Source organism: Salmo salar, chromosome ssa01 (assembly GCF_905237065.1).
Source record: "Salmo salar chromosome ssa01, Ssal_v3.1, whole genome shotgun sequence".
Lineage (NCBI taxonomy): Eukaryota > Metazoa > Chordata > Actinopteri > Salmoniformes > Salmonidae > Salmo > Salmo salar.
In genome coordinates this window covers 130336491-130361870 of record NC_059442.1, presented here as the reverse complement: position 1 = coordinate 130361870, position 25380 = coordinate 130336491, and the positions used below count along the sequence as shown (strand labels likewise).

At 42.6% G+C, this 25380-nt stretch overlaps 1 pseudogene; it reads left to right on the top strand.

Annotated features, from left to right (window-relative positions):
* The first annotated feature begins 218 nt into the window (after positions 1–218).
* On the top strand, positions 219–13526 carry LOC106562732 (hypermethylated in cancer 2 protein-like; annotated as a pseudogene).
* The last annotated feature ends 11854 nt before the right edge of the window (positions 13527–25380 follow it).

Genomic DNA, 25380 nt, shown 5'->3' with positions numbered 1-25380 from the left:
GATAGCATTGTCGAATTACTGACAGGGGTGGGGCCCATTGATCGTCAGTTATTATATTAAAAACTGCAAACATTTCCATCCACCCTATGGCAAAATGTGCAGAATTGCATGTAATTAGTTATAAAACTGACCCACGGTATGCAGACCCACGAGCTACTGCGGCCCCTCATAATGAGTTCCGTTTTTTTGTGGGCCCCACCCCCATCAAAGCTGTCAATCCCTGGTGTGGAGTTATCCACCTTCCAATGTATGGAAATTCAGGCGTTTATTTTGAAGGTTTCCTCATTACCATAGAAAAATGACGTCATCGTCAGTACTGCTAGCAGAATAGTAGTGGGGGAGTGCGAACCGAGGGTAGTGAGGTAGGAGCGAGGATGGTAAATTAAAAACGCGATCATCGATGAATTAAGGTAAATCTATGTTGTTTTTTTCAGTTCCTCGCGTATTTTGTGATGCAACTTGGTGTGTGTAGTCGTGTTCAAGGAGTTTGCACTACGTTGTTTGAAGAAATACCAGAAACACCTAACATTTGGCTCGTAGCATATGCCCAGAAGGGTCTCCCAGTGTGTAGCCTAATGTCAGAGCTAGTATTACCAGCTTGGCAACCACCTCTATACCTGCACTCCTTTTAACCCGTGGGTTGCTGGCTTTGGTTTGTTTTTCACAGCTCTGGAATAAGATAAATAACTTTATGATATAATAAACGTATAAATAAACAAAAATATGAACTGAAATCTGATGCAGGCCAGGCGCAGCAATGTAGGTTAATTGAATTAAAAGGCATTGGTGGATCCCTTCCTTCGCCGTTCCCCTTCAGCGCGTAGACCATTATCTCTTTTGTGGTAGACGAGTATCGCCCATTTAATGTTTTTTTCCCCCCTCTTATTTCTTTCTCTCAACTGTGTGTCATTGAATCAGATATTTTAAATCGTGGGATAGAAACACTGCTTTAGAATCGCTTGTGTGATGATGGTTACAGCAGTGAATTTAAATGTTTCTCCAATATGTGAGGAACGTCAGGCTTTTGCAACATTATAAACAGTAGCAATGATTTGACGTTTTACTGCGTAGGTTAGACCAAAATTCATCAGAATTTCCACAAAATAGTGTAAATAGCTGAAATAAAAACACGGTTATGGGGATTTTGTTATTCATTTGTTTATTGTGGTTTTTCCAATTCATTTTCTGATATCCGCCACAATCTCTTAGAATATTTCCTGCTGTTTAATTTCAATTCGTCCTAATGATTTGATTCCTGAATAACATATCATAAAGCATCATGGTTGTTTACATCAGCTAGTACAACTGTCTTACCCTATCCTAACACAAAATAGGCCTACGGTTATTTTACTCCAATGTTTGTTTTGTTACCATTTCAGTCTGTAAACAAACAATGTCTGGGAATATGTTTAAAACGGTGGTGTTAAATCAATTTTATGCTTGGTCTTTGAGTTTCAGTGGTTACATTTCCTCAGCCACATCCCTCCGTTTTATACCAAGTGGTAGGGCTGCTGTTTGTCTGAAACACAAACTCAGGATTGTGGCTGTAAAAACCTACTACCCTTTTTTTGGTTTAACCGAATGAACACAAACATGGACGAAAAGTTCCCTTCCCATAATATCTGGAAAATCGATGTATAAAAAGATTCTTACACCTAATTAAATTAGGAGTTAGCATGTGTTTTAGTAATAATTATGTTAGCTAGTTAGGAGGGAACATGCGCGATGGGCTAACCTTGGGGTGGCCTTTCCGGAACGCTGTGTGAACCTGGTTCAGTAAGAGTCACAATGGGGACGTCGTTTTGCGCCAGGTTAATAACTCGGCGGCTAACAGGGTTCTCTCTAATCTGTGACCTGATCTGCTCAGGCCAACTCTACTCCGTACTGGCACTCTGGTAAGAAGGCTAATGGTAACGCCACTTCGTATGTAAAGGACGAAAAGCGAGTTATTCGCTGGCGCAAGTGGGGATACAGGCTGAGGACAGAGTAGGTTTCACACATCCCCCATGTGCTGTACTTATTTACTGTGGCAGTTTCATTTCAGGTATCGGTGATTAATGCAATCAAGCCCCCTCCCTTCTCACTCACCAGGTGGGCCGAAGGTGGAGCAGAACATAACATTAACATGACATGAACCACTAAGAACCAGAACATCAGCTTCTGGTTATAATAAACTCTGTCAAACTTCCTCTGTGTTAATGTTGACAATCAGAGGCTGGTCATATTTAGAAAATGTCAACAATGTATGCTCACAATGTCTTGCTCACTTCAAATACCTCTCTCTACCTCTATTGTGTGTGGGTGCGTATGTGTGTATGTGTGTGTGTGTGCGGTTGCTGGGTTTCAGCCCAGCAATTAAACGTTGACCCTGCTGCTATCTTAGACCAGGTCTCTCTTGCAAAATAGATTTTATCTCAATGAGACTAACCTCAGGTTAGGTTGAATCGATTGGGTGGGTACTGATTAGGATTAGACCCCTGGTAGTTTTACGGGACAAGGGTGGTTGACTTCAGGTCTAAACAAATCTCCAGTAGAAAACAGTTTATTTGAGTTAACGAGCATTAAGGAGAGTATAAAGTGGACCGGCTCAGATTATAAATATTCTCCAGGTTTTACCAGAGGGCCAGGCTGCTTTTGCTATAACACACCTAATGCCTAAAACCCAGCTAAATGACCAGATCATGTGATTTACTGCCAGTGATCTCTGCCAGGAAGACAAGATGAAACACTGGACAAATGAACAGGACAGAGACTAACACAACACAGGAAATAACAGAAAACAGGTTAGAACACACAGGCTAGGATAGAACACAGGCCAAACCAGAACACAGACTAGAACAGTTACAGAACAATGTAGGTTAACTTAACCTACATTGAAATGTAGTGGTCTTCTTAAATAGGCATGCCAATCAGAAGCTTGCAGGGCAAACTCATTGATGCTGTAGGTCATGCGCCCTCTCCAAACCAGACCACCTGGTTATATGGCCTGCTCTCTGTTCTCTTTCCTCCAGACTGTGGTTACAGCCTGTTTATATAAGTCTATGGTTCTCTCATCTGAAGTGATGAGGTTGTTTTTGAGCAGGCAGGGGAGGAGGGGGGCAGAAGGGGCCTGTAGGTCCATAAAAGGACCCTCAGCATCTTATCTCCATCGGTGTGTTGTGCAGTTGTTAGATAGACAGATTACCCAAACGTCTCTTTTTTTCCCCCAATATGTATTTTAGGGGGGGGGGCGTGGGTTGTGTGATACTGCATCCGTGTATGGCAAGACAGATGGGATGTGTTGTTATCAGTAGTACTATTTCTAACTTTGTACCTTCCTAGTTTAAAAGCAAAAATGACCCCAGGGTGCTGCCACTTGTACAGATGTAGGGCAACAGATTGGTGGAGATGGAGGATCAGAACTAAAGTGTAGTTCGGTCGTAAATTTTGCCGAAGCTCAGTACCTTCATTAGAACTACTGTATATTGGTCCAATCCAATTGAAAATGAGGGTGGGTGTCATTTCAATCATAGAAATAGAATTCATAGAATGGACCTATCCCTTCAGATCACTTCAATTTAGTTGGTACAGGTAGTGTCCCCTGCCAAGGCAGTATGCTCTGAAACTTTTTGTGTGGGTTCGCGTCCCATACACAACATCATTTAAAAAAAAAAAAAATTATGAGAAAAACAATCTCCTACTGGTGCTAGTATCAAATAATGCATATGTGACGAAGTGGATGACTATAATAATGCATCCAAAACGTTGTACATTTTAAGTGTACACGTCTATTTAATAAACATGATTATTAGCATTTTTTTGTCCATAAGGCGGGAGAAAGACATTGCTCCTCATTAAATGTATTCTTAATCTTCATTTTCAAGGTGTTGGCTGCACTTCCCTTCGCAACACACTAACAACACACTGGCAGCTTAATTAAATAGTACCCGCAAAACACCAGTCTCAACGTCAACAGTGAAAAGGTGACTCCGGGATGCTGGCTTTCTAGGCAGCAGTATCTCAACTAACTAAAGAAGGCCAGTTTTACTGCTTCCTTAATCAGCACAACAGTTTTCAGCTGTGCTAACATAAATGCAAAAGGGTTTTCTAATGATCAATTAGCCTTTTAAAATGATAAACTGGGTTAGTTAACACAACGTGCCATTGGAACACAGTAGTGATGGTTGATGATAATGGGCCTATGTAGATATTCCATAAAAAAATCAGCTGTTTCCAGCTACAGTAGTCATTTACAACATTAACAATGTCTACACTGTATTTCTGTTTCAATTTTATGTTATTTTAATGGTCAAAAAATGTGCTTTTCTTTCAAAAACAAGGACTTTTGAACAGTAGTGTATGTATGTGTACATATGTGTATATATTATATATATATGTGTATGTATGTATATCCATCCTAAAAATGTATTATTAAGGCTTTGATTTCTGGCCAAACCGATGGAAAAGGGGTCTTAGAAAACATCTAGCAGAAAAATATTTAGAAGGTATTACCAGTACATCAAAACACAATCATGTTGAAGTCAAGACCCCTGCCAACTAATATTAATATTTTGTTTTCCAGAAATTATATTCCTTCTGTAAGTTTAAGAAATATTGCCTAGTGTCTTGTCATTCTGTTACCAAAAACCCACATCTTGATGATATTTTATCCCGCATGAGGAGGGAGGACGGTTCACAGAAGTGAAGGCAGACCTATCAGTTAGTTATAGTGTTTTTACTGATCATTTGGTTTATGATTCATTAAGAGTCCAGTGCAGTTATTTCCTGTTTAAAAAAAAACAAAAAAAAAACAAGAGATTTCCACACTAAGGTCAAAATAGTACTCTGAAATTGTGAAAAGAATAAGGCCCTTGAAATGCCTGGAATTTCAGTCTGTAGGTGCGCTTGCATGCATGTATGTATGTATGTATGTATGGCTGCATGCTTTGATAATGAACAGACGGATAGCTCTCATTCCTCAGAATCTAATGCTGCCTGAGGAGCTACAACGTGTCAGGGTGGGGCTCATTCCTCTGTTTTTACCATGTTTCTGATATTTGTTGGTATTCTAGGGTTCGTTAGTGGTTAGTTTATCACGTTGGCAATTTGAAGGCTCATCTTTCTCCGCTTGCTAGTATGTTGTTTGGGCTTATGTGAAGAAACCACTGTGATGGTTGCAGGGAGAGCAGAGAGGTGTTATGTAGTGGCCATTTGTGGGCGATCCTGGGCATTGGAAGAATTTCAGGAACACATTTGGGCCTGCAGGACTTTAAATTAGTCTAGGAATATCGGTGGTTGGATTCTTTGAGTTCTCAGAACGGAGTAACTGACCTCTCCCTATTTCCTCCACCCTCCCATGTGTGTTAACCAAAGTGTGTGTGTGAGATGGAGCAGCAAAACCATTTCAAGCAGCTGTTGCTGCAGCTCAACCAGCAGCGAGCCAAAGGGTACCTGTGTGATGTCATCATCGTGGTGGAGAACGCGCTGTTCCGCGCCCATAAGAACGTCCTGGCGGCCAGCAGCGTCTACTTCAAGTCGCTGGTCCCCCACGATAACCTGATCAACCTGGACACGGAGATGGTCAGCCCCTCCGTCTTCAGACAGGTGGGTCACCTGACAGGCAGCATCTCACCGACCGTAGGCACATATACACAGATATATTTGCGTTGGACTCTGTCATTCATCAATTTAGATTCCACATCAGTCGTTGTTTTATCTGTATTCTGATATCAACTTGCTGTGAAACAAATTGCTCATTGGGACAATATAAATATTTCCCTCGCTTACCCCCCCCTCTCTCCTCTAGGTATTGGACTTCATCTATACAGGTCGTCTGTCCAGTTCTGACTCCGTCAGTGACCACGGTGTCTCGTCCCTCCTGACCGCCGCCTCCTACCTCCAGCTGACCGAACTAGCTGCTCTCTGTCGCAGGAAGCTCAAACACAACGGGCAGACCCCCTCCAGCTCCAACAAGTTGACCACCTCCTCCACCTCCCCAACCCCCAACGGACACACCCCTGGCCCCCTCCGCCTCTCCTCCACCCCCCTCAGAGCAACCCCCAACCACCAGCACCATAACAACCACTCAGGGTCCAGGAAGGGCAACCTGAGGAACCATAGATGGGGCAAGGAGGGGAGGCTGAGAGAGGATCTCTCTGAGGAGGAGGTGTTTATTTCGGGCTCGCGGTGTGCTTCCCTTAGCCCCTCTGGAGGAAATAGGGTTAATGGGCTGGCACTAGGACTGGACCTGTCCAAGAGGAGTCCATCAGGAAGCACCGCCACAGAGGAAGTGTCCCCCAGCAGTCTCCCCCAAAGCTCCTCCCCCCGCTCCTCATCTGTTTCTCCCACTCCTCCCACCACGGCAGAGCCTAGGGAGAACCAGAGGCAGCCTCCAAATACCTCCACAGACCTCTTGCCTAGGGCCCCTTGCAAGAGACCCCGACCCCACAGAGAGGCCACCAACCTGGGAGAGAAGGGCAAGGCATTGCCCAAGGGCCTAGTGCAGAAACCAGGGCGCGAGAAGCTGGTCAGAGGGGATAGAGTGACCCCAGAGCTGGAGGACGGAGAGGTGGATGGAGAGGAGAATGGCCAGGACCAGAGTGAAGAGAGTGGGCACAGTGGGAGTGAGGGAGGAGGAGGAGGAGGAGGAGGAGAGGAGGGAAGACAAATGGGAACACCAACTACATCTACCGTCAGCCCCAGCCAGGGTTTGAGCCAGGTGTGGGGGACAATCTGTATGTCTGCATCCCCTGTGGGAAAGGCTTCCCCAGCTCCGAGCAGCTTAACGCCCACGTCGACACACACACCCAGGATGAAATCTACCTTGAAGAGGAGGAAGAAGAAGAGGGTGGTGGATACCTGAAGGACGAAGACCCAGATGCAGACCCGGATGTCTATGCATCACGGGGGGTGGAGCCTGGCAATGACGAACCTCGGCATCGCTGCACAGTCTGCAGTAAGAGCTGCAAGGACGCGGTGTCGCTACGGGAACACGAGAAGAGCCATTGGCTGAACCGGCCGTTCCCCTGTAACATCTGTGGCAAGTTGTTCACCCAGCGAGGCACCATGACGCGCCACATGAGGAGCCATCTGGGCCTCAAGCCCTTCGCCTGCGAGGAGTGCGGCATGCGCTTCACACGCCAGTACCGTCTCGCCGAGCACATGCGGGTCCACTCGGGGGAGAAGCCCTACGAGTGCCAGCTGTGTGGCGGAAAGTTCACCCAGCAACGTAACCTCCTCAGCCATCTAAAGATGCACACCTCACCCTCATAGAGGACGCGTCACCATGGTTACTGCAGCTGGACCACAGCTATCTGGGCTCTATTAGGCTGTCTGCCTCATCTTCAGATAACTATCTGGTGTTGCTGTTACCCATAGTACCACCTCACCCTTGTAAACACACCTGGGTTCTACCTCAACTTTAGAAACTCACCTTGAAATCAATGACCCCACCTTTATAACCACTCCTCCTGAGTAACTCTGCTCCTTTACTTTCTCAACCTCTTAACAACCGTTACCCACACCTCAACCTCACATCAACCATCACCCGTACCTCAACCTCATATCAACCATACCTCAACCTCAACCATACTTCAACCTCACATCACCCGTACCGCAACCTCACATCAACCATCACCCGTACCGCAACCTCACATCAACCATCACCCATACCTCAACCTTATATCAACCATCACCCATACCTCAACCTCACATCAACCATCACCCATACCTCAACCTCACATCAACCATCACCCATACCTCAACCTCACATCAACCATCACCCGTACCGCAACAACTTAACAACCATCACCCGTACCTCAACCTCACATCAACCATCACCCCGTACCTCAACCTCACATCAACCATCACCCGTACCTCAACCTCACATCAACCATCACCCGTACCTCAACCTCACATCAACCATCACCTGTACCTCAACCTCACATCAACCATCACCCGTACCTCAACCTCACATCAACCATCACCCGTACCTCAACCTCACATCAACCATCACCCGTACCTCAACCTCACATCAACCATCACCCGTACCACAACAACTTAACAACCATCACCCGTACCTCAACCTCACATCAACCATCACCCGTACCTCAACCTCACATCAACCATCATCCGTACCTCAACCTCACATCAACCATCACCCATACCTCAACCTCACATCAACCATCACCCGTACCACAACACTCACATCAACCATCACCCGTACCTCAACCTCACATCAACCATCACCCGTACCTCAACCTCACATCAACCATCACCCGTACCTCAACCTCACATCAACCATCACCCGTACCTCAACCTCACATCAACCATCACCCGTACCTCAACCTCACATCAACCATCACCCGTACCACAACAACTTAACAACCATCACCCGTACCTCAACCTCACATCAACCATCACCCGTACCTCAACCTCACATCAACCATCACCCGTACCTCAACCTCATATCAACCATCACCCGTACCTCAACCTCACATCAACCATCACCCGTACCACAACAACTTAACAACCATCACCCGTACCTCAACCTCACATCAACCATCACCATCACCCGTACCTCAACCTCACATCAACCATCACCCGTACCTCAACCTCACATCAACCATTACCCGTACCTCAACCTCACAGCAACCATCACCCGTACCACAACAACTTAACAACCATCACCCGTACCTCAACCTCATATCAACCATCACCCGTACCTCAACCTCACATCAACCATCACCCGTACCTCAACCTCACATCAACCATCACCCGTACCTCAACCTCACATCAACCATCACCCGTACCTCAACCTCATATCAACCATCACCCGTACCTCAACCTCATATCAACCATCACCCGTACCTCAACCTCATATCAACCATCACCCGTACCTCAACCTCATATCAACCATCACCCATAGCCTCACCCATGACAACTGTTCCTGACTTTCCTCAACCCCATCTTACTAATACCAACCATTACTTCACCCTCAGAACCCCATCTTACTAATACCAACCATTACTTCACCCTCAGAACCCCATCTTACTAATACCAACCATTACTTCACCCTCAGAACCCCATCTTACTAATACCAACCATTACTTCACCCTCAGAACAACCATCTTACTAATACCAACCATTACTTCACCCTCAGAACCCCATCTTACTAATACCAACCATTACTTCACCCTCAGAACCCCATCTTACTAATACCAACCATTACTTCTGCCTCAGAACCCCATCTTACTAATACCAACCATTACTTCACCCTCAGAACCCCATCATAAAATCCACATAGAGCCAGCCAACCAGATGTACTGGCCATCTCAGGGTCAACACACCACACCTCGCCATCTGCCAAAGACTCCTTCCTTCCCATCCCAGGTGGCTCAAATGTGTTTTGATGATAGCTTTTAGCATCCAACCAAACTAGTCCTCCCAGGGTGTCAGTTCCGTGCCTCCAGGCTGCTGTAGCTCTCTCTCGCTGGTCAATGTGTGACCTCAATGCCTCTACTACCTCATTATAAGACACATACTGGACCCCAGGCATGACTGGCTAACAGTCAGTAGTAATACTATGTTCTCCAGCTAGATGGAACAGGTTAGCCAGCCTATCCTCTGTGTATATAATAATACATTTTCACGTCCACATACACAGCCTGTTTGAAACTTGGCGTTATTAGAAAATGATCAGGGGTATTCTTAACGCAATGATGTTTACTTTACTGTTAGTTTATAGGTCAGAGTTTGTATTTTATGTGAAGTCTTGAAAAGCCAAACTTGGGGGGGTAAAATGTTTTGAGAACTTATTGCTACGCTTTTGTGAATGTTTAAACTGGGTATTTCTACTTTGGGCCTGGGAGGGGTGGGGTTATTTTCTTTGAGGCATCATACTCTGTTGGTACTGTTGTGTTTTGTCTATAGTGTTTTTTTCTTTAAAGTGCTGGTCTACTGAGACAGGTGGCCAGTATCCCTGTATTAAGTTTGGTTTTCAACAAGTTCCTCCTATCTCTTAAAGAGATTCTCCGGTACTTTTGTATACTTTTTAGCTAGTAGTTCTAAAAGTCATGCTCACGAGCCAAAAGTGGTCCCTGAAAATTGCTTACTACATCACTGTATGTGCAGATATGTTCACCACGTCATTGCTCTCTTGCTCTGCTGTGTGTGCATCTTGCTAGCTGTCACTCAAATGGCGAGGGGCTGAAGCTCATTGGCTAGAACTCGAATTGCAAGCGGGCTGGCCCACATGGGAGAAAATGTAGGGAAAATGACACAGCACAGTTTCCAGAAAAACAGTCGCTTTCAAACTAGGGATTTTGTGGTATATTGAGGTAAAATAGTAATTCTGCTCTTAGATTATGCATGTATGAACTACATATTGACACATCCAGCCCAAAGCTGGAGGTTTAAAAAACACTTAGCCAAAGTTCCAGAGCATGTCTTTAATGCTGTGAGGAGAGCATAGCTTTCTGGACCGTGTATTACTAGTGTATGACAGAGCTGAAACTGCTATGAGATTGTATATTGAAATCCAAAGAGAATGAATACAAACCAACAAACTTAACAACCAAAGTTTTTCCAATGTCAAAGTGAAGTTTTACCCATGTTATTATGTCTACGGAATAGTCCACTCCTAGTTCCACACAAACAGCCATGTGGTTGGAATTACCCATGTTGATTGGACCAACCTCACCTTATGGTCTTATATTATCTTTACTCTGTCCTCAGGAGGACTACATACATGTAATTTCATACCAAAAATCTAAGACTGTTGTATTACTCTGTTTTAGACTAGTATTTAAATCATCTTTCCTCCGTGTTTATCGCTCAATTGTTGAAAAAAAGTCATTTTTACACCAGAAACATGTACATTACTCCTCAACTCAGGAACCATTGCTGTCAGGGTTTGGCATCTATACAGCACATATCAACACTCTTCTCTGGTTGTTTTTGGTTGAGGCATTTAGAATGTAATATATGTCGACAACTCAAATGAAAGAGTGCAGAGAGAAACATGTTTGAGCTGTGACGGGGATACTTCTGACTCATATCTTCAGGGAGTGTTCGTTGTGTTGTCAAACTGTCTGCACTGTCAAATGTCTGTGCTGAAAGCATAAACACTAGCTTCCTACACAAGATTTATTTACAGGGAGAGAGGGTGGTGATTATCTTCTTTCAAATAACTGCGTGATGAATGATAGAGGTGCTCAAATATCAATTTTACTCTTTTAGTTCTTGAATGTTGTATCAGCATACATTTGGTCACAAACCCTTTATCCAGTTAGGTTGTTCTATTTATCTGTTGCTGTCCCTCTGTTTAGTAAATTGTTGCAGAAACTTACAGACAGTGTTGATGTCTATTGATTACCCATGAATGTATTTATTAGTTCGGATCCTGTTTCTAAGCCTCTTTATGATAACTCAGTGGATGATAGTCATGGGCTTTGTTACTTTGTTACTGCCCATCCAGAATAAAATACGTTAAATAGCCGCACCATCGACGTCTCTGCTGCTGAACGCGAGCGGATTGACTAGCAAGGAAACGAGCGGTGTTGCGCTGGCTTAGTTCATTCCGTGTGTGTCGCAGCGTGGATTAAAACAGACACGGCAAAGCAAGCTGTTCTGCTAATACTTTCCTTCAGTTTTTTTGTACTTTTTTTCCTGTACTTTTAAAGATTCAGGGCTGTTAATTCATCAGTTGTTGATCTGTCCTAGGCCGCTAATGATGTGATAATAGCCTCCTAGTCAGTTCACCAATGACGACAAGGCATATTGAATGAATGGTAGACCTAAACTGAGAAGGAAGATTTGATTAATTAAGTCAAGGATGGAGATCTGAAACAAGCTCATATAGGGGCGGCAGGTAGCCTAGTGGTTTGAGCGTTGGGCCAGTAACCGAAAGGTTGCTGGATCGAATCCCCGAGCTGACAAGGTAAAAATCAGTCGTTCTGCCCCTGAACAAGGCAGTTAACCCACAGTTAACCCCCCCTGAACAAGACAGGTAACCTGTTCATTGTAAATAAGAATTTGTTCTTAACTGACTTGCCTAGTTAAATAAAGGTTAAATAAAAATAATAATAATGTAGGCCTTGTATAGGTGTTCCATGATTATTCCAATTACAGTAGACTAGGTCTACTACATTGCACCCCCCCCCAAAAAAAAGAAGCCAACTTACATGTTCACTACACTATCCATATAAAGACAGCTAATAGAATAATCATTACCACTAAATTGAACCTATTAGAAATGTTACAAAGTAATTGAGAACCACTCAAAATTCAGTCAGGATCAGCTACTGCGTTGGCTACATTGTATTGATATCATTTAATTCTGAAAATGTTTCAGAAAATTGCCGTTTTTCAAAAAAGCTAAACACTCCAACTTTCAGATGGGGTCACATCCCCCCTACCTGACCGTAGCCCTACATTAACACCTCCTTGTCAGAAAATCCTAGGGAAGAACCCTGATTGTAAATTGAACTTCTTAGCCAAAACCAAGCACCCATAAGTCTCTAGCCTACCATTCGTACTGAGGCAGTCTTCTGCCAACGTCATTATCAGGCTAGAAAAAGGTACATTTGTATCGGATGTGAGCGTGGGGTCCAGGGGCGTCGCTGTCTCGCTGAAGTGCAGCTCATAAAGATTCAAGGTTGGCAGGTCTGGGCTAAGTTAACCCCAAACAACTTGACGACTACGTTGTCAGAATGCTATAGTATGATATCTTTGGTGAAATGTCCCTTTTTAAAACATGAAATAGCCATAAACCACATCAAGCTCCCAGCCCAAGCCACTGGAGACGGGAGGAATGTAATGTACTGCTCCTGAGGCGTTTGTGTTTTATACCACTTTTATCCCAAAGCAAGAAGAATACAAAGATTACATGTTTTTACTGTGCTACATTGTTTCCTGTGTGTTTTTGTTGAGAATGTAATGTGTTTATTGTCATGTCACCTGTTTTATATGCTAGTTTATCCATTGGAATGGGACCCCCAACTCGTGGTAGACACAATATGTATTGTATCCTACAGAAAGCATTGGGTTTTTTTTCAAAGAAACTTCTGTTGAAGGCTGGTGTTGTTACTATTACAGAGATGCTTCTTGTTTGATCTCTATCAGAAAACCAAAGGTGTCTATGGCAGCTTTAATATGTACGTAGTAGTCACACATGCCACTACAAATCCAAACCAAGCTACAAATGAATCCACCCAAAAGCAATGTAATTCCTAAGACTACTGGGCTAAAACCATGTCAATGCTGCATCTATGTATTCATTTACTTATGTCTGTTTTTGTAGAACACGTTTCTCTGTTCTACAAAATATTTGTTCCATTATATTTTCTCTGTCTTTATTGAACATGCTTGCTGACAACTCCGAAGTTGTTTTAATTCCTCAGTTTGTGTTCAGGAGTTTCTTTATCCGTGTGGCTCACACACTGCACCGTCACGTGATTCAGAATCCACTGGTCAACCTTCAGTCTTAATGTACAGATATGTGAATGTAATCTAATAACAATATTTTAATTAAACTTGATTAGAAAGAACTGAATGATTCTTTCGTTTTTTTGTGTGGCGTGTCGGGGGGGATTTTTCACTGGTCACTGGTGGTTATTATGGGGGTGAGGAAAGAGAGGGGGAGGGGATGGGTTCAGACTCGGGGGTGGCTGTTCCAGTTGGGCATGGTTGAAGAGTCGTGTGTGTGTGTGGGGAGGGGCATGGGGCAACGTCTACCATCTGTAGGACGGTCTATTGTGCCCAAGTCAAATAGGCTTTCCTTCAACAGACTGACTCCTTCTGTCTCTCTCTCTGCCCCCCCCACACCACCGCCCTCCTAGTTCAGTTATCACAACGGTGAGGATTAGAGTTGGAGAATTGGTCTGAAGGTGGTAGTAGTACACTCCAAAGCTTCATTTAGACATTTTCAGTGGGAAGCACAGCAGTCCTTTTGGTCATAGCCTGCCTCTGTATGCTGTAACTTGTGCACCCCACTTACTTCCCCAACACACATAAACACACACCCTAGCCCCTGGGGGAGCAGAGCGGTTGATAATGTGAGGCCCATGTTAAGCCCCTCCCCTCCTGGTGTCACATGCCAGTTGACCCTTAAAGGGGTCAAGGTTCAACACAATAGACTGCATTTTTATTCAACCCCTCCTCCCTCCCCCCTCCCTATGTCCTCCTTTCATGGCCACCGCGCCCAAATATGGCAGCAGGCAGGGATACATAATTAGATGTGTTTCAATCTGAGGGTGGACGTGAAGGGATTTGCATTTTGGAGGGGCAGGCTGCAGGTTGAAGGTGGACTGGTGTTGCTGATTCCAGAAATGAGCAGTTATTATTAAGGCCTGCCCGAGCCAGTGTTCATTTTGGCACTCTTTTTTTTTTTTTTTGAATCTAGTCTTACTCATTTTGACTAAAATATAACAAAGTCTTAGTCACGTTTTTGTTATTTGAATTATGATTTAGTTTAGTTATTGTCAAAATGACGAAAACAGTGGGCCATTTAGTAAACTAAATGCCCTTTCATTCATTTTAGTCACATCCCATTTTTATTGCTTCATTAACCTTTAGTAAACATAAATCACTGACTTCCAAACATACATAGCCTTGTCCTACCAACATATTTTTATACATAACCTCCTATTCTCTTCCCAGCAGCAGAACTATGACAAACATATAAGAATATATAAGAGTAATCTGACCATGTAAATTCCTTATCAGCATACATAGATATTGCACCTTACACACAAAACAGACACACAAAAGTGCAGAGAGAGAGAGAGTAGCACAATCATTAGATGGTGACGCAAAGTATTGGTAAGTAGTATGGGTTGCACCTCCATCACTAGGTCGCGTCATTGCCATTGTTATCACTGTTCCACAGCCACATTGGTGTCCAAAAGCAGAACAGGGGTTAATGACTGTTTCGTCCAGTGATGTAGTCTAGTTACTAAATCTTGAGTCCGAATCGAGTCCCAAGTCCACTGTGCTCGAGTCCAAGGGAGGACTCATCAATGATCGAGTCACGAGTCGAGTCCCAGTGCTCGAGTCCTGGTCAAAGTGCTCAAGCCTGAGTCACTGGGTCCCCATTAACTTAAAATAAAATAATTTACATAGTCCGATATAGTGTAGTGGCAAGAGGAATTTAGTTAATAAATTGTTTGCTATCCCTTTTCCTTTCTTTCTGTGCTATATAGACTACTGGTAATGTTACCAGTGCCACGTTCAGTTGCAAAATGTTCTGAACATTGTAGATAGAAATACCATGAATAGAGCAGATGTTCCTTACTCAACATGTCAGAGAGGCATGTTTGTTCTACCTAGCATATTTCTATCTGAACGTTCCAAAACGTTGCGTCCTGCTGAACCCGCCCCAGGTTGTATTTTTTTATAAAAAAAACAAAACATTCTTTGTTTTTCCCCAGGTTGTTACCTCATTAGCTACAGAGGCTATAGCTATCATGACTGAACAAGGCGTAGCCTAAACAAATGGTTAATGGTACATCTGCAAGTAGTCTAGTTTTACAGATTGGTCTCATAGAGTAGACGTAACATAGTAAATGTAAATCCAGACACTCATTTAGTGTGATATGTTAAGTTTGGTATGGCTACATAAGACAGATGGTTACTTAAGGCAAAAAAACGAAAATAGGGTGGTTGGTCGGGTTGGAGGGGTGGACATATAACGCGAACATCTAGCAACCCAAAGGTTGCGAGTTCAAATCTCATCAAGGACAATTTTAGCTAATTAGCAACTTTTCAACTACTACTACTACTTTTTATCTACTTTGCAACTACTTAGCATGTTAGCTAACCCTAACCTTAACCCCTTTAGTTACCCCTAACATTAACCCTTTAACCTAAACTTAACCATAACCCTGAACCCTTACCCCTAGCTTACCTAACATTAGCCAGCTAGCTAACGTTAGCTACCTAGCAAGAAATCATAACATATCATAAGTTTAGCAAATTGGTAACATATTCTACATTTTGCTAATTCGTAACATATAGTACATTTTTCAAATATGTAACATATAATATGAATTGTAATTCGTAACATTAACTACCAAATGGGCGATGGACATCCAAACTAATACATACTATATGAAACGTAACATATCATACTAAAAGTAGTTCTGAATTTACGTACAAAATAATACGACATGCTCTGACACCAGGTTTCAGCACATTATAATTTGCCATACACTTGTCATGCACTGCAGTCCATCCCATGCATCCCCAATACATTTGTAGTTCAGTCTAAATTCTGCTATTGCAGTCCTTGGCCTTTCTATAGCCTGCAATGTTTCCAAATATTCGATTTTGAGCTGGCATCGGACGTGGGAACCGGAGAACCCATTTTCTCTCATTCGGGATTATATTTCTTTCTATATATGCCAATTTTATTCAGAGCTGGACACGGTATTGGGCTTTGGCAACTGACCACAGTGCCAGTAGGCACTAGGTTTCTAATTCAACTGGCCAGTGTAATTTTTTGAGAGGGCAGGACAAACATGACGTTGGCCAAATTCATACACATCGTTGTCCGGACTCGTTTACACTTCAAGGATATCCTTAAAAGATGTGTCTTCGACTAACTCTGAAGTTGGTCAAGAAAATCTAATCACAGTCAGATCACAATGCATCTTTTGATTGCCTACTCCTGTCGACAAAGTCTAATCTCTCTCTGCCAGTCATCTCATCAGGTCACCACGATTAAGGCCGATTAAATAACAGAGTTTATTGTTCATTTTTTAATGTGTGTTCTAGAGATAGGATGTGATCCTAGCTGAGTCCGCAGGCAATCAAACAATTACATCTAGTTGACAATGGGCATGACTTTGTCTACATATCATCCACAAACTATTAGCATACAGAGCATGAAAGCAGCAGATGCTATGCGTTTTTGTCCACTGCTCTCTCCATCCTTCTGTTTCTCTCTCCATCCTTTTGTTGCCTTCTGAGGCTTCCATCCACCCTAACCCCAGATGCCCGACTCGACCAACCCCCTTTGTCCTTTAGTGGTGGGCCTGGGTACCGAGGGGGGGAGGGGGACTGGGGTGTGTGTGGCAGAGGCCCTTTAAGTCCCCAGGGCCAGCTGTGATGTTCAGAGACCCCCCTCTCCAACACAACACACGTCTTTGTACCCACGACTATAGAGTGAGCGGTCATTACTTTTACATAACCTCCTTAAACACCTTTACTCTACGTCGCTCAGAAACAAGCTTAACTGTCAAACCAACAGGGCTCTTAATGACCAAAGCAAAGACGAAATCGGGCCACTGTTAATTTCGTCAACAAAAATTGTGGCTAAAATATTTGTCATTTTTCAGTGGCAATTGACTAGACTATAAGTGAGTAAATAGACCCAGAAAAAAATAGAACTAAACGAAAATTAGTTTTCATTTCAGTTGACTAAAACAAGACAATTGTGCACCTCCCATAGTTTGTTCTAGACTTGGGGACTGAAGGGACCTAGTGGCATGTCTTGTGGGGTATACATGGGTGTCCGAGCTGTGTGCCAGCGGTTCAAACAGACAGCTCGGTGCATTCAACATGTCAATACCTCTCAGGTAACAGGTAACTCTTTATCCACAATATAGCAGATGTGTAAAGCCATAACACATACAGTATCAGTCAAAAGTTTGTACACACCTAGCCATTCCAGGGTTTTTCTTTATTTTTACTATTTTCTGCGTTGTAGAATAATAGTGAAGACATCAAAACTCTGAAATAACACATATGGAATCATGTAGTAACCAAAAAAAGTGTTAAACAAATCAAAATATATTTTGTATTTGAGATTCTTCAAAGTAGCCACCCTTTGCCTTGATGACAGTTTTGCACACTCTTGGCAGCTTTGCACACTCCTAAGACACCTTGAGTTGAACCAGCCCCTCCCCCCAGTATATTTCGATCTGTCCCTTAGCTACCCTTTGCCTGGTTAAGAAACACAAGATGCTTTATGAAATTAAAAACAATAGCAGTATTGAGTTTAATAGAAAAACAGTTTAGCTATGTTTTCCTCTCTGTTGAATTTTCGAGAAGTAGGCTGACTGAATTGGTAGGCCTAATTTTGCTAATTCCACCTGTACCTTTAGATCTAGCCAGAATTAATCTTGGGTAACTGGGTGGTTGGTGAATAGTCTATTTCAGGTGATATATCTGATACGAAAATAGTATGTTGGGGGCCTCCCGAGTAGCGCAGCAGTCTAAGGCACTGCATCATAGTGTTGCTGTGTCACTACAGCCTTGGGTTCGATCCCATAGGGTGTCGTCCGGGTTAGGGGAGGGTTTGGCCGAGGGGGGCTTTACTCGGCTCATCGCGCTCTATCCTTGATAGTTCCAACTGTGCCACTGGCTTTACTTCCAGTTTGTCTACACATTAATAGTTGACATTTTGGATTCACATCTCCATCACAACCAAAAATCTAAGTTAAAGTATTTGATTTAGTCCTATTCTTTAACTTAGATTTTTGGTTGAGGTGGAGACATATCAATTATTAATTTGTAGACAAACTACAAATAAAGCCAGACTAAGTCAATGGCACAGATGGAACTATCCAATCAGAAGATAAATCTCCTTCAAATGTCGACATTTGGTTTGCGTTGACAACCAAATACAATTCAATATCACTTTCGAAAATACAATAAATAGCCTATTAACTTGTCGACAAGTTAACATTATTATACAGTATGTTGGATTCATGTCTCCAACCCAACCAAAAATAAAAGTTAAAGGGCCAACCTCATAGTGTGGAAATATATATATAAAACACAAAACAAATCTAGTTTTTGACTGCATTGGGCCTTTAAAGAATGGGATTAAGCCAGTGGCTCAGATTTAACTATCCAACTATCCTACTGTACATCTCCTTTAAATGTTCATATTTAAAGAAGCTCTCAAAACATACTGTCCAACTGTATACATGAATACCATTGCTTCACAATAAACATATTTGAAACAAAATGTGGATATTTGGTTGCGTTGTCAACCAAACACAAATTAACATAACTTTTGTAATATAGTAAACAGCCTAAAGTTAAGGCTATCTTGCAAACTAATGTAACATTCAACTTTAAAATGATAAACCCATCCATGGCCACATTTTGAAGTTCTTAAAACTATAAATGTCTTCTTGTGTAGTCACGTAAAGCATGCATGTTCAAGACAGAATGCATGGGTCATTGCAGATCTGTGGAGATCTTGAGCGTGTTCGAGGGGGATCACTTTTGTCAAGTCATTGACCATTGTTAGTCACAGCCTTTCAAAGTGTGTTGCATTAAGAGGATAAAAATTGTCTGACTAGCGCCTACATCGTGATCAAAGGTCATATAGTTTTGACTACAGTTGACTGCAAGTTTCTGCAGTTGCTCTTCACCAACTTCATCCTGCAACCATCGCCTGCACTGTGAGAGGCTCTGGTCATTTGTTTGACCCACCTGAACGTGAGCAGAGACTTAACCTAATGTTGCAAGAGTAAAATAAACACCTGAAACTATATCCCCTACATACTAGTCTTGACTTGAATAAAAAAGATGACGCCTTGTTAACGTCCAAAAGCGGAAGTCACGTCACAGGCTCTTTTTCCATTTCCCCTGGAAACCAGAACATTTGGTTGTTGGGGATTTGGGCAGAGGCTTCCAAAGACGTGACTGAAACAGGAACCAACTTTGCTGCAATTCATGTATACAGTGGACATGTACAAATGAATGTGATATTTGTGTCTCTCTCTCTCACCAACTGATTGTACATTAGACTGGGAAAACAAACAAAGTGATTGCCTGATGATCTTCTGAACTTCCCAATATCTTGCAGTCAGTTTAAATCATACAAACCATACTTCCTTCAGCTTGAAATACTGTCAAAAGTACTGTCAGACTGATTTATAATAGACTATCATAGCCCCAATTAAAAAAGTAAACATTGAGTACATCACTTTTTTTTTACATGGTGTAAAAATGGGTTCGCGGGCCGAAAAAGTTTGGGAAGCCCTGTTTTAGATATTTGAAAGCATCGTGATAGCAAATTGGAAATGCAACTAATATAGGTGGTAATCTTATTGACCAACGTCTCAACCAAACATTATCCAACTTTCCACGTTGAAATTACGTGGTGTGCCCAGCGGGAAGTAATCTTCTCTGATAAGCTGACTGGTAGAGAGAGTATAGGTTTAGAGGTGGAACAGGAGGCCCTGCCTTCAGTGCCCTGGACCCAACCCACTGATCTCATACTGAGAGGTTTAATTTAATCCCTATCCGGAAGACTGGGAGACTTAACCTCTACTAGAACTAGCTCACCTGATTTACAGGACATGTGTGTGTGTCTACTTTGTTGGCTGTTCATACCAAGCCTTTAGACCACCCATCCCAGCTCTCAGAATATAAGATATTCATGTTCTAGACACCTTTCATGGGAACATTGCAAGAACATTCCATGTCTCCTAGGATGTTTAAAACAGGGTATTCTGTCATGGTCCCCTGTAAGTTTTTGTCCTAAAGACGTTTTTAGGGCGTCGCCTGATTGTCCCAAAGAACATTTCTTCTCCTCAAAAAACGATTTTCATTACACATCACACCTTGTTACAGTTTCTGAGCCCATCAAGGCCCCGATTTGTGAACCACTGATCCATTTATAGCGTTTTGTCTGTCTGCAAGATAAGGGACACACACACACACAGTGCTTTTAACTTACCTCCTTTACACACTTTGACATACATGATTACATTGCGCATGTTCATTTATACAGTAACACCTCGGATTTAAAGAATGCCTAGAACAATCCCACTGAGCACACACTGGTTGAATCAATGCTGTTTCCACCAATGAGATTATGTTGAACCATTGTGGAATAGAAATTGATTTGACATCTGTGCCCAGTGGGATGTTTCGGGAATAGGGACACCGAGCCAAGCTTTGCCAGGGTTGAGGCAGGGTCAGCGTCAGAACAAATCAGTTGGGTGGGTATTTCCATGGGGGTGGGAGGAGGGGGGTGTCATTTCTCAACGTTTGTACTGACAGACTATCGAATATCATTCTAGAATAGGCCTATGCATAACATATTTCCTCCCATTGCCATGTCTGCCTATGCTCACACATTTGTCTCAATACGATGTTATATTTTTAATACCCCCAAACACCAAGGTTACATACCTCATTTCAGAATAGGCCATCTTGCGATACATTGATTCAGCTTTGATCTAACTTTACTGAACCAACACCATTGTGAGAAGTGATACTCTATTTGTAATAATAATAATAATAATAATAATAATAAGTGATTAGTAGGGCTATTAGGCGTAGAAAACAGAACTTGATGAGGGTTATTTTAAGCGATTTGAGCGCCCTTTGAATCGTGGTACTGAAATGACAGCACCTTGGCATATCGTTCCGGATTCCACTGCGCAATAGGGGGTCCGTGTTTTTTGGCAGACAGGCGGTGAATTTGGATCCTAGATTTCATTGGTGTGGCGATAAGGTTCATGCGGTGGATCAGTTTGTTTGCATACGCAATAGAGGTGGTACGGTTTCTGTAAGCACTCGGACAGAAGGGCAGGTCATGAGTCCCAACCCCAAGTCCACAACAAACTGTTTTGAGAACAGCCGTTTTAGAAACTCCTGGTAGAATTTTCTGTCTGTGGCTTTTCTTGTTACATCGGATTTGTCTTGTCCAATACTCAGCACACGCCTTTAGTTATTAATCATTCCCACCACCGCCAGAGAAAGGGAAGAAACCACCATTTACCTAACTATAGGCTGCTACAGCTTACATATTCAGTAACATTATTATTCTATCGTTTTCATGGAATTTAGTTGCAATTAAATATTTTTAACAGCTCCGTGATATTCTGCACCGTTCCTCCGCACGACAGCAGCACTACATCTCTGTATAGCAAGTGGCTTGAACTGTCTCCCAGAGAAAGCATCTGAGCAAGCGAAACAGCGCCCCTCTGTTTTACTATACGTAGCCCATGTACACATACTGAGACAGATGGGAGTTGTTTCGCTCGTTCGGATGCTTTATCTGAGATTAATGTGTCTTTTTGTCGGCACGAGTCTCCTCCAAATAAAGTATCAATATTTAAATATTTTATTTGAATGAGGAATGGCAGGGCGGGCCATGGCCCCTAAGGCCTGCCCATAACGCCGGTCCTGGGTTGAGGTCCGTCATAACAAGAGCCTATTATCCCGGGAGATAAAGAACCAGGCGGGTTAATTGGTCCTTAGCCTTGCCCTGCCTCAGGTCTACGATTTTATTTGATTTATTAGGATCCCCATTAGCAGACACCAATGGCGTCAGCTAGTCTTACTGGGGTCCAACGAAAAATACATTACAGACAAAATACTTTATAATTTACATACATTTAAAAAGATTAACAAATAGTGTGTGCATCTATCAGTTACACATACATGTCAGTACATACACACAAGTAGGTCACATGAGGGAGAGGCTTGCTTTGTTTTTTAATCTAGGTTTTCTGTTCACTTGTGCTATATAAGATGGGAGTTCCATGCACTCATTGCTCTGTATAATACTGTACGTTTCCTTGAATTTGTTCTGGACCTGCGGATTATGAAAAGACCTCTGGTGGCATGTCTGGTGTCAGTGCTGTGCATAAGTTGACTATGCAAACAATTTGGAATTTCCAAGAAGTGACGCAGTCAGCCTTTCCTCAACTCTTAGCCAAGAGAGACTGTTCTGGGCCAGCTGCAGCTTAACTAGGCATTTCTTTGCAGCACTTGACCACATGACTGGACAATAATCAAGATAAGATAAAACTAGAGCCTGCAGGACTTGCTTTGTGGACTGTGGTGTCAAAAAAGCAGAGCATCTCTTTATTACGGCCAGACCCCTCCCCGTCTTTACAACCATTGAATCTATATGTTTTGACCATGACAGTTTACAATCTAAGGTAACACCAAGTAATTTACTCTCCTCAACTTATTCAACAGCCACACCATTCATTATCAGATTCAGCTGAGGTCTAGAACTTAAGGAATGATTTATACCAAATACATTGCTCTTAGCTTTAGTTTATTACTGGCCACCTACGATGCTTGTGGCAGGCAGTAATCTGGTGGATCTGAGATCAACCAACTGATTCTTCGAGACTACAGGCCGTTTAATCTACTTCACCCACCTTACCCCGACACAGATCAGCACATGGGGCAGAAAGGCCTGATTTAGAGTCGCATGGGGCGGAAAGGCACGGTAGGCCTTGGTAACCAATAGTCTAAAAGGTAAGCGCTGGAGCATCTGAGGACCTATTTTAATACTACTGGGTTTTCCCCCCCTTCAGCCCAGCTCACCACGAAATTATATTTGAAGTCATCAAATAAAAAAAAAAGGTTACATAGGCCAGTTGGCAGGGGATGGGAGCAAATGCTTCGAAACAGAAGAGTTGCTGCCTGAAAATACTCATCGTTGTTGATCTTTTGGAGAGCGGTTTTGGACAAGTGCAAACTGTTTAAGTGCAGTAGAGTAGCACCTGTTCTGGCAAGGATAATCCCGTACCCAGGTCTTAATGACAACGTTTCAAAACGGCAGAAGGATAATCCCGTACCCAGGTCTTAATGACAACGTTTCAAAACGGCAGAAGGATAATCCCGTACCCAGGTCTTAATGACAACGTTTCAAAACGGCAGAAGGATAATCCCGTACCCAGGTCTTAATGACAATGTTTCAAAACGGCAGAAGTAGATAAAATAACACAGAAGTCAAGTGTTTGTAGCTGCAACTGGGGTTTATGTTTCAGCACTCGATCACAATTATACATGGGGGGGGGCTGTAATGTGCTCTCTACTAAGATTTTGGAAACGTGCACACACACACACACACACACACACACACACACACACACACACACACACAACACACACAGAGAGAGAGAGAGAGATTGATATGGTAGAACTTAGACCTGAAACCACAAAAAGGTGCAGACAGTGGCTGACAACAGAGGACAGTATAAAACTAACATTAAATCAAAAAATTACAATAGTCCAATTAAAAGACTACAGCAATGGACTCAGGCTTGTACAACTAGGGGTTAACAATGTAACAGCTCTCATTGGTCTGAAATGCACGACTTGTTAGTTATTACAAACATACAGCACTCCGTAATTTCCGTCATATTACAAATCTGCAATACACACATAGGTTATTTCATCTTATACATCCAAGGAAAATACCCTTAAGTTAATTATAACATATCCAATTCAGAACAAATATAATACAGACCATCTAATCTAAAATGATAAACAGATGTACGATTCATTATCTTTACAGACTATCAAGTAAAACATCTTCATAAAGACAGAACATTTAGTACAGCACGACAGCAGGGTCTTTGACGGGATAATGACAGCAATCTCATATGTTGACGCACATTAAGAGGGTAACATTTTGCATAACATCAGAGGAGAGTAGTTGTTATGTAATTACACTTCTGTTTGTGCCAAGGATTAGAGAGAAATGGCTTTTTGGGTCTTCATAGTTATCATTATCATCACTACCATCATCATCATAATACTAACCCAAATCCTGGAGATTCAAGTAGAGGGTCGAAGGTGAAAATCTTTCTTTCTACAGAAAGAGGAATGTCTCCAAATAGAAATCACACACACGTTTAAGACAGCTACTAAATCCATGTAAGATGTTAATACTAGTAAAGGTCTGGTCTTGAGACATGCAGAGTTAGTAGGTTAGTAGGTAAACAAACATTGGTTTATCCTAGACTGGACCCAACCACCTTGGAGCTGATACACACGCACACACACAGTCTTGTATAGCTAACCTTATGGGGACACACAATTCAGTCCCATTCAAAATCCTAATTTTCCCTAACCCCTACTCTTACCCTAACCCAAAAACCTAACCTTAACCCTAAAACTAACCCTAGCTCCTAACCCCCCTAGAAATAGCATTAGACTTTGTGGGGACTAACAAAATGTCCTCAGTCGGTCAAATATTTGTTTGATTACTATTCTTGTGGGGAATAACTATTCTGGTCCCCACAAGAATAGTTAAACAAGTCCACACACACACACACACACACACACACCGTTATTGACTCAAGACAGATATAGTCACTAGCGCCACCATTAGAAATGTCCCCCGAGAGAAGATCTACTCTTATCGCTTTTGACTACTAAAGACACCCGCACACACACACACACACACACACACACACACACACACACACACACACACACACACACACACACACACACACACACACACACACACACACAGTATTAGTATATGATTGATATGTGATATGTATTATGACCGTGAGATTTGCTGATTGTATTGGAGTTCAGTAACCGGTTGTGTGATTGCCTTTCGCAGGAATCGACTGGTTAGTTGGTTAGTTGATTGATAGGTTAGTGTGACTTCTC